Consider the following 12,085-nt stretch of genomic DNA (forward strand, 5'->3'; position numbering starts at 1 on the left):
AACCAAACCAAACCAAAGCAACCAAACAGGACTACACTGCACTGGACTGAACTGGACTGGATGTTGATCTGACAACGGACTGGACTGATCCTCAACTCAACTCAACTCAACTGGACTGGACTGGACTGGACTGGTCCGCACCAAACCAAACCAAACCAGACTGGACTGGACTGGACTGGACTGGACTGGACTGGACTGGACTGGTCTGGACTGGACTGGACTGGTCCGCACCAAACCAAACCAAACCGGACTGGACTAACCTGGACCGGACCAGAACAAACCAGAACAAACCAGAACAAACCAGAACAAACCAGAACAAACCAGAACAAACCAAACTGAACCGAACCAGTCCACTGGACTGGACTGGACTGATCTGGTCCAGATCAAACTAAACCAAACCACACCATACAAACCAAACCAAAGCAACCAAACAGGACTACACTGCACTGGACTGAACTGGACTGGATGTTGATCTGACAACGGACTGGACTGATCCTCAGCTCAACTCAACTCAACTCAACTGGACTGGACTAAACTGGACTGGACTGGACTGGACTGCTCCGCACCAAACCAAACCAAACCAAACCAAACCAAACCAAACCAAACCAGACTGGACTTGACTGGACCAGACCAAACCAAACCGGACAGGACTTGACTGGACTGGACTCTAGTCCACTGAGCTGATAGAAAGTCAAATGTCCGACCACATGAGGGACATCTGTCTTCAGTGTCACAGCGTTCACAGAGTGTGAAACAGTGACACCTGCTGTCTGTTTGATGAAATGCAGCCTCGTTCTCGTTCTCCAGCATAAAGAACTAAAGTGAGAGAGAGAGACACTGAGGCAGCAGCACTCACTCACTCACTCGCTCTCTCGCTCTCTCTCTCTCTTCCATTTAGATAATTGAAGTTGTGCAGACGCTGGACACTTTAAGTGAAAGGATCAATCCCATCATGCACCTCTTCACCCTGTCATCAAAGCATCAGGCTGACACTTTTATTTTGTTTTTAACGTTTATGTTGTTATTGATGAATAATTCTATCATAATCTCACTGTGAAATGTAAATGTAATCTGATCTCTGACCATCTGAACCAAGCTAACCGCATGGGACCGGACTAGACCGGACTTTACCGAACTGGACCGGACCGGACCGGACCAAACCAAACCAAACCGGACTGGACTGGACTGGACTGGACTGGACCGGACTGGACTGGACTGGACTGGACTGGACTGGACCGGACCGGACCAGACTAAACCAAACCAAACCAAACCAAACCGGACCGAATTGAATTGAATTGAACTGGAAAGAACTGGACTGGATATTGATCTGGACTGGACTGGACTGGACTAGACTGGACTAAAACAAACCGGATTGGACCAACCCAAACCAAAACAAACCGAACTGGACTGGACCAGATGAAACCAAACCAAATTGGATTGAATTGATTTGAACTGAACTGAACTGCACTGAACTGGAAAGAACTGGACTGGATGTTGATCTGGACTGGACACGACTGGACTGGACTCGACTGAACTGGATGTTGATCTGAACTGAACTGGACTGGACTGGACTGGATGTTGATCTGGACTGGACTAGACTGGACTTCACTGGACTGGACTGGATGTTGATCTGGACTGGATTAGAATGGACTTGACTGGACTGGATGTTGATCTGGACTGGACTGGACTGGACGTTGATCTGGACTGGACTTGACTGGACTGGATGTTGATCTGGACTGGACTGGACTGGACTGGACTAGACTGGACTTCACTGGAATGGACTGGATGTTGATCTGGACTGGACTAGAATGGACTTGACTGGACTGGATGTTGATCTGGACTGGACTGGATGTTGATCTGGACTGGACTTGACTGGACTGGATGTTGATCTGGACTGGACTGGACTGGACTGGACTAGACTGGACTTCACTGGACTTGACTGGATGTTGATCTGGACTGGACTGGATGTTGATCTGGACTGGACTGGACTGGACTGGACTGGACTGGACTGGACTTGACTAAACTGGACTGGACTGGATGTTGATCTGATGCAGACTGGACTGGACTGTATATATGTTGTTATTGATGAATAATTCTATTATAATCTTACAGTGAAATGTAAATGTTGTGACACGCCCACTGTTTGACCAATCACAGCACAGTTCAGAGGTGGATGAGACTCTGCCTCCTCAGCTGACATTCTACTGTGACTAAACTGCTTAAAATATTAATAAAAGACATAAAAAAAACATATTTATGTATCACAAACCCAGCGTAAAACAAGTTATTTTTTGAAAATGGACATAATCTAAAATGGCCAAATTGAACCTTCTAATCGTGGTTGCCGTGGTAACGTGGATATTAAAGGACAGAAATATCGTGTTACAAAGTTACAAACGACAGACACTGAGACAATGAAACACAACTCTTTTATTTGATTCTCTTTATTATTTCTCAGCCGACTCTTCTGCACAAAGTGGCTTCAGTACTCGACCTCAGCATCAGTTCATTAACCCGCTAATAAAAGCAGAACCTGGTTCCCCCTGAAGCCCCGCCCCCCATCCCCCCCCCCGCCATCACCACCTCTGCTTCTCCACCCACTTCATCAATTGCCTTCATAATTTTAAAAGCCTTTTTTATGTTGTTGTTTTTCCTCTCTTACAGTAAATGGAGCCATAATTTAATATTTTAATGCATGTTAATGTGTTGTTTAACCTTCTAGCAACAATCAGGCGTCTCTAAAAGGTTAACCTTGAACGTGAGCCAGTGCAGACAGCAGCACAATAACGCGTCAATCTTTGACAAACATCAGCGTCTAATGGATTAGTGGCTGATTGCTCGGCTCCATCTCCAGCTATAGATGCCGTATATATTGGATAAGCATTAAAAGCGGCATTTCTCAATTTTCTCCCCGCCGGCCTCAGGGTCAATGGATCGGGCCGCGGCGACAAAACGCTGAGTCAACACTCGGCGGTTAATTTATCTCAGGCTTTGATTATAGCTTCATTTACGTCTCGGCCGAAAGAATTAAAGCGCCGGCTTTTTTCTTCTTCTTCAGAGTTCAGTTAGAGAGCGTTTGCCTCTCAGTTAGAGACATAAACAACGCTGTGAGACGTCTGATGGATGATGGTGGGAGGTCTAAGGCAGTGGACTGGGGGTGTTTGGTAGTATTTGGCGGTTTTTGACAGTGGGTGTTTGGCAGTGGTTGGCAGACTTTGGTGGTGGTTGTTTTTTTTTGGTGGTGGTTGGCAGTCTTTTGCAGTCTATGTGGGTGTTTGGCAGAGTTTTGGTGGTGGTGGTTGGCGGCGGTTGGCAGGCTTTGACAGTGGATATCAGTGTTTGGCAGTGTTTCGGTGGTGGTTAGCGGTCTTTTGGTCATGGTTGACAGTCTTTGGTGGTTTTTGGAAGTCTTTGGCAGTGGTTGGCCGGTTTTGGTGGTGTTTGGAAGTATTTGGCAGTCTTTGACAGTGGATATCAGTGTTTGGCAGTGTTTTGGTGGTGGTCAGGGGTCTTTGGCGATCTTTGACAGTGGGTATTTGGCAGTGGTTGGCAACAGTTGGCAGGCTTTGACAGTGGATGTGGGTTTTTTTGGCAGTGGTTGGCTTTTGCAGTCTGTGGATGTGGATGTGGGTGTTTGGCAGTGTTTCAGTGGTGGTCAGGGGTCTGTGGCTGTCTTTGACAGTGGGTGTTTGGTGGTGGTTGGTGGCAGTTGGCAGGTTTTTTGAAACTGGATGTGGGTTTTTTGGCGGTGGTTAGCAGTGTTTTGCAGTCTATGGCCGTGGATGTGGGTGTTTGGCAGTGTTTTGGTGGTGGTTAGGGGTCTTTGGCTGTCTTTGACAGTGGGTGTTTGGGGTTGGTTGGCAACAGTTGGCAGGCTTTAACAGTGGCTGTGGGGGTTTGGTGGTTGTTGGGGGTCTTTGGCTGACTTAAGTAGTCTTTGGCTGTGTGTGGCTGTCTAAGACAGTAGGTTCTTGGTGGTGGTTGGCGGCGGTTGGCAGGCTTTGACAGTGGATGTGTTTTTTTTGGCAGTGGTTGGTGGGTTTTGGCAGTGGTTGGCTTTTGCAGTCTGTGGATGTGGATGTGGGTGTTGGCAGTGTTTTGGTGGTGGTTAGGGGTCTTTGGCAGGCTCTGACAGTGGTTCTGGGGGGTTTGGTGGTTGTTGGGGGTCTTTTGCAGTCTTAAGCGGTCTTTGGCTGACTTTGACAGTAGGTGCTTGGCAGGTTTTGACAGTGGATGTGAGGGTTTGGTGGTGGTTGGCAGTCTTTTGCAGTCTTTGGTGGTGGATGTGGGTGTTTGGCAGTGTTTTGGCGTTGATTAGGGGTCTGTGGCTGTCTTTGACAGTGGGTGTTTGGCAGTGGTCGGGGTGCTTGGCGGCAGTTGGCAGTCTATGGCAGTGGATGTGGGGGTTTGGTGGTGGTGGTTGGCGGTCTTTTGGCGACCTTGAGTGTCTTGAAAGGCGCCTTCAAATATAATGCATTATTAATTTTATTATTTTGCAGCCTGTGGCAGTGGATGTTGGTGTTTGGCAGTGTTTTGGTGGTGGTCAGGGGTCTGTGGCTGTCTTTGACAGTAGGTGATTGGTGGTGGTTGGCAGGCTTTGACAGTGCATGTGGGTGTTTGGTGGTGGTCGGGGGGTCTTTGGCTGTCTTAAGCGGTCTTTTGCAGTCTTTGGCAGTGGTTTGCTTTATTTGGCCGTGGTCCTGGTCTTTGGCAGTGAGTCTTTGATTAAAGCTTCATTTACATGTCAGCAGCGCAGGAACGAAAAGGTTCTTCAGAGTTCAGTCAGAGAGCGTTTTCCCTCTCACAGCAGCTCAGAGTGGAGGGAAACTGACACCACAGGTAAACAATATCGTAAGAAATTTGACAGGAACTCAGACGAAATGAACGGGAGTAAAGTGAATGCAGCTGCTGGTGTGTGAAGGGAAACCAGAGTGTCAGTAACCTCTGTGTGAAGAGGTTGACGCTGTATCAGGACTGTGATTCTCTTCTTTATTGCTGTCCAAGTGTCAACGGTTACAGCTCCATCAAACTGTTTCCTCCTCCTATCAACACACATCAAATATATGCAAATATAAGTCAATCCACATCTGAGTAAATAAGCAGATAAAAAGTACAAAAATAAAAGATGTACATCCAAAAGAATCAAGGAATAACTAATACATAGTATTGGTAATAACAAATTAAACAAATATATGAATAGGTTAAATAACCCCAAACATTAGAATAATAGGGAAAAAGACGCGCAACGTAGCTACATTAGCTCCTTTTAGCGCCGGTTAGCGTTAGCGTACAGTGTATTAAATGAAAAGAGCAGCGCCACAAATAACGTTAGCGTACCTGTGTAACCGCGTATGTGCGCCTCTGTTTTTAAAGTTTAGCGCTAACTTTAAAGACTCATTTTAACGACCGGGAGTCACGTAAACATGACGTCACGTACGTCTTTTTACGGTCAGTCGTCATGGAAACGCTTCATGCGTTAACTTTAACGTTGTTTAGGAAACAGAGTAACAATCTTCTTCTCTCCTCAGGTGACGAGGCCACGCCCCTTCATGACCTCGTTGCGCCGGGGTGAAATGAGGTCATCGAGACGTTTTTGTTGTTCATACATTCATACGTTCATACATTCATACGTTCATACATTCATGCATTCATACGTTCATACATTCATACATTCATACATTCATACGTTCATACATTCATGTGTTCATACGTTCATAAGTTCATACATTCATGCATTCATACATTCATACGTTCATACTTTATACGTTCATACATTCATATGTTCATACATACATACATTCATGTGTTCATACGTTCATAAGTTCATACATTCATGTGTTCATAAGTTCATACATTCATGTGTTCATGTGTTCATACATTCATACATTCATACGTTCATACATTCATACATTCATACGTTCATACATTCATGCATTCATACATTCATACGTTCATACATTCATACGTTCATACATTCATATGTGCATACATTCAAACATTCATACATTCATGTGTTCATACGTTCATAAGTTCATACATTCATGTGTTCATAAGTTCATACATTCATGTGTTCATACATTCATGTGTTCATACGTTCATACATTCATGTGTTCATACGTTTATAAGTTCATACATTCATGCGTTCATACATTCATACGTTCATACATTCATATGTTCATACATTCATACGATCATACATTCATAGGTTCATATATGCATACATTCATATGTTCATACATTCATATGTTCATACGTTCATACATTCATGCGTTGATACCTTCATATGTTCATACATTCATACGTTTATACCTTCATATGTTCATACATTCATACATTCATATGTTCATACGTTCATACAGTCATATGTTCATACATTCAAACGTTCATACATGCATACATTCATACATTCATATGTTCATACGTTCATACAGTCATATGTTCATACATTCATACGTTCATACATTCATATGTTCATACATTCATACATTCATACGTTCATACATTCATACATTCATATGTTCATACATTCATAAGTTCATACATTCATACGTTCATACATTCATACCTTCATATGTTCATACGTTCATACATTCATACCTTCATATGTTCATATGTTCATACATGCATACATCATACGTTCATACATTCATACGTTCATGCGTTTATACATTCATATGTTATACATTTAAACATTCATATGTTCATAAATTCATACTTTTTATACGTTCATACGTTCATCCTCACGGTCCGTTACATGTGGCTAACGTCCTCCACTGCATTTTAGCTTCATAGCTAACTCTGGTTATAACTGCTATAGGATTGGCCACTGTTAAATAAAGTAAAGTTAGCGAAGCCACATGCGACCTACAGAGGTGAACAGTGCCCTTTCCTGCCAGAGGGGGGCGCTGCCTTGGTCATGTGACTTTCTCTGAAGTGTATACTGTCTGTAATCTGAGGTTCAATAATCCTCCCTCAGGGATTATGTAATATTAGCCTAGATTATATTTTGGGTTTCATGGACTTGTGATGTCGCCGTGTTTCTGACTTCAGTGTTATTTAGATTCCTAATCGGCCGCTAACGCTAACGCTAACGTAGCTTAGCAGATGTTGTGGAGTGGTATGGATGTAGGTGTAACAGAGTAACAGAGCCCTCAGGTATTCTCATTATTCTACAGCACAGCAGATGGTGTACACACACACACACAAACACACACACTCTATTATCCATCATACATATTCTGCTCCTGTGGGGAAACACAGTGCAGCGCCCCCCTGAGGCCGAGGTGGAGACGCTCTGACGTGTCACATATGCTAATGTTCACAAACACAAACTCTCTCTGTGACAAAAACATCCACGACTCGTGTTTGAGGGCGGAATAATCTGCTAAATCTGTTTATTATTATCATACATTCATACGTTCATACAATAATATGTTCATAAATTCATATGTTCATGCATTCATACATTCATTTGTTCATACGCTCATACATTCATATGTTAATCGTTCATAAGTTCATATGTTCATGCATTCATGCATTCATACATTCATTTGTTCATACGTTCATACATTCATACGTTCATGCAGTCATACGATCATTCTTTCTGTTCATGCGATCATACGTTCTTACGTTCATACATTAATTCGTCCATACGTTCATACATTCATACATTAATATGTTCATACATTCATACGTTCATACATTCATACATTAATATGTTCATACATTCACACGTTCATACATTCATACGATCATACGTTCATTCGTTCCGTTCATACGTTCATACATTCATACATTTATACATTCATTTGTTCATAAGTTCATGTGTTCATACATTCATTTGTTCATACTTTCACACATTCACACGTTCATACGTTCATATGTTCATACATTCATTTGTTAATTCGTTCATACGTCCATAAATTCATACATTCATAAATTCATAAGTTCATACATTCATTCGTTCATATGTTCATACATTCATTCATACATTCATAAATTCATATGTTCATACATTCATTTGTTCATACGTCCATACGTTCATACATTCATACATTCATAAATTCATAAGTTCATACATTCATTCGTTCATATGTTCATACATTCATTCATACATTCATAAATTCATACGTTCATACATTCATACATTCAACCGTTCATTCGTTCATTTGTTCCGTTCATACATTCATACGTTCCATTCATACGTTCGGTTAATACATTCAAATATTCATATATTAATGCGTTTATACGTTCATACATTCATATGTTCATACGTTCATTTGTTCATACTTTCACACATTCATACGTTCATATTTACATACATTCGTACATTTATAAATTCATAAATTCACATGTTCATACATTCATTCGTTCATTCATTCATATGTTCATAAGTTCATAAATTCATATCTTCATACATTCATTCGTTCATACGTTCATACTTTCATACATTCATACGTTCAGGTGTTCATACGATCATAAGTTCATACGTTCCATTCATACGTTCATACAGTCATACGTTCATTTGTTCATATATTAATGCGCCTGTTAAGCCTGTTCATCTGAGATGAACAGGCTTCATAATCCCTGTAGTTCATGAAACAAAACAAACTGAATCCATTGATTGGGATTAGAATGAAATATGTGTGTGTGTGTGTGTGTGTGTGTGTGTGTGTGTGTGTGTGTGTGTGTGTGTGTGTGTGTGTGCGTGTGTGTGCGTGCGTGTGTGCGTGTGTGTTAATATGGATCTAATCCAGATTACGGATTTGGCGGGAAGTTCAATGAAAAATAAAACCAAAATATAAAACGTACACAATAATGAATCTTATATCGGAACGATGTCGGAAATTCTTCTTCTTCCTGTTCTTCTTCTCTGGTGTCCTGCAGACGCTGCCTCACACTGGTGGGAGCAGGAATTACAAGCTGTGTCTTCACGTAAAAGTTATTTCGTAAAATTGTTTTTCGGAAATTATTATTATTATTATTATTATTAGAAGAAGAAGAAGAAGAACTTATTTACAAAAGTTTACAAACCATATGTCTCAGCAGGAGGAAACAGAATGGCTGCCACCCCCCTGCCATGGTCTGACATGGTACGGTCCAGTCAGCTCCAGTATTTCAGCCTCCTTCACCCTCTCACTCACCTTTGACTGCAGCAGGAAACACTTCACATGAAGCAGGTAAACGACGACAAACACACACACACACACACACACACAAGTCATGTTTAATCACACAAACACTCAATAAACTGAGATTAAATCCACTTGAATCTTTTATTTCCTAATCTACTCTGACATAAACTCAGTTTGTTTGTTTGTTAGCAGCATGCTAAAACAAAATGGCCGCCTCCTTAAAGGGCCTGCTCTAAAGTTCAGGTCAGTGAAGCCTTTGTGAAGATATTTATATGTTTTTATACTAATGACATTAAATGTTGTGTTTGTTTTCTCTGTCTCCAAAATGGCTGCACACGATAATCTGTGTGTATAATCCCTCAGAATGTCAAAGTGTTGTGTTATCATTTGTCTTTAATTGTGTTGTTGTCATTTTAACCCGTGTTTTGTGTCTTTTAATGTGTTTACCTGTTTGTTTTATTGCCTTGTGTGAGTCTTTATATATATATGTGTGTATTCTGTTTTTTCCCCACAGGATCTAAACTGTTTAATTGTGATGATATTCACTGATATTCTGAGGTTTCTCTTCCAAACCTATGCTGTAGGTTAATCTGTAGGTTAATCTGTGGGTTAATCTGTGGGTTAATCTATAGGAGACGAATGAAGTGTGAGACACTTCACTGTTTTATGGTGAAGATGTTCAACATTTGTCTGTTTCATTTGCAGACGCTCCCTTCTCATGTGTGTAGATAATATTTATCTAGATGTGTGTGTGTGTGTGTGTGTATATATATATGTATATGTCTGTGTATATATATATGTATATGTCTGTGTGTGTATATATATGTATCTGTGTGTGTATATATATGTATGTATTACATGCACATATACATACATACTATGTATGTATATGTGTATATATACACATGTATGTACGTATGTACATATATGCATGTATATGTGTATATGTATATATATGCATGTATATGTATGTATGTATATGTGTATGTATATGTGTATATATACACATGTATATATGTATGTATATATGTATGTATATGTATATATATACACCTGTATGTATATGTATATATATACACCTGTATGTATGTGTATATATACACATATGTATGTGTATGTATGTGTATATATACACATATGTATTTGTGTATATATACACATATGTATTTATGTATGTATATGTGTATATATACACATATGTATGTATGTATGTATGTATATGTGCATATATACACGTATGTATGTATGTATATGTGTATATATACACGTATGTATGTATGTATATGTGTATATATACACGTATGTATGTATGTATATGTGTATATATACAGGTATGTATGTATATGTGTATATATATATAGGTATGTATGTATGTATATGTGTATATATACACGTATGTATGTATGTATGTATATGTGTATATATACACGTATGTATGTATGTATATGTGTATATATACACATATGTATTTATGTATGTACATGTGTATATATACACATATGTATGTATGTATGTATATGTGTAAATATACAGGTATGTATGTATATGTGTATGTATATGTGTATATATACAGGTATGTATGTATATGTGTATATATATAGGTATGTATGTATGTATATGTGTATATATACACGTATGTATGTATGTATGTATATGTGTATATATACACGTATGTATGTTTGTATATGTGTGTATATATACAGATATGTATGTAAGTATATATATATATGTGCATATATATATGTGTGTATATATATATATGCATGTATTTGTGTATATATACACATGTATGTATGTATGTATATATATATATGCATGTATTTGTGTATATATACACATATGTACGTATGTACATATATGCATGTATATGTGTATACACATGTATATATGTATGTACATTCATGTATATATGTATATGTGTATATATATATGTATATATATTATATATACATATATATATACCCGTGTTTAAATCAGTGAGGGTACTTATGTTTGTGTGTGTGAGAGAGAGAGTGTGTGTGAGAGTGTCATACATGTAAACAGTCAGACACATTATTTACACGATGTACTTTATACTTTATAGTCAGACACTGAGGTTTGTTTCTGCTCTTTCTTTTCCCTCAGAATGACAGTGACACACACACACACACACACACACACACACACACACACAGGTCTTGCTGCTTGGCTGAGTCACATGGGTCAGTGCCTTACATTAGGAGGATGCAGCCAGAGTCATCGGTGTGGAATGGTGCCACATACCTGCAGAACAAGTACGTGTGTGTGTGTGTGTGTGTGTGTGTGTGTGTGTGTGTGTGTGTGTGTGTGTGTGTGTGTGTGTGTGTGTGTGTGTTAAGATAACCTTAAATGTCACTGTACAGGAAACTGGTGCATTTGAATCAGATCAGTGAGATATAAGAACAAATAAGAGAATAAAAGGTGTCATAAACTCATGTGTGTGTGTGTGTGTGTCACACAGATTAATGCACATGACTCACTTCATTAAATAAATGTCAGCCTATCACCAAAGTCACTCACTCTCCCACACCAAAGTCACTCACTCTCTCACACCAAAGTCACTCACTCTCTCACACCAAAGTCACTCACTCTCTCACACCAAAGTCACTCACTCTCTCACACCAAAGTCACTCACTTTCTCGCACCAAAGTCACTCACTTTCTCGCACCAAAGTCACTCACTCTCCCACACCAAAGTCACTCACTCTCCCACACCAAAGTCCATAGAGAAAACCAGTGATTTTAGCTCACAGGGACACAGGAGCTGCTGGTCCTCTGCTGCCTCGTGTGGTCACTTTGTGTCACTGAGTTAAGTCTAAAGTAAATCTTTTAAAAGCTGAATTCACTGAAATCAGTCATTGTAAGTTAGTGATGGAGGCTTTGGTGTGGGAGAGTGAGTGACTTTGGTGCGAGAGAGTGAGTGACTTTGGTGTG

Source organism: Microchirus variegatus (assembly GCF_963457635.1).
Source record: "Microchirus variegatus genome assembly, chromosome: 4".
NCBI classification, from domain to species: domain Eukaryota; kingdom Metazoa; phylum Chordata; class Actinopteri; order Pleuronectiformes; family Soleidae; genus Microchirus; species Microchirus variegatus.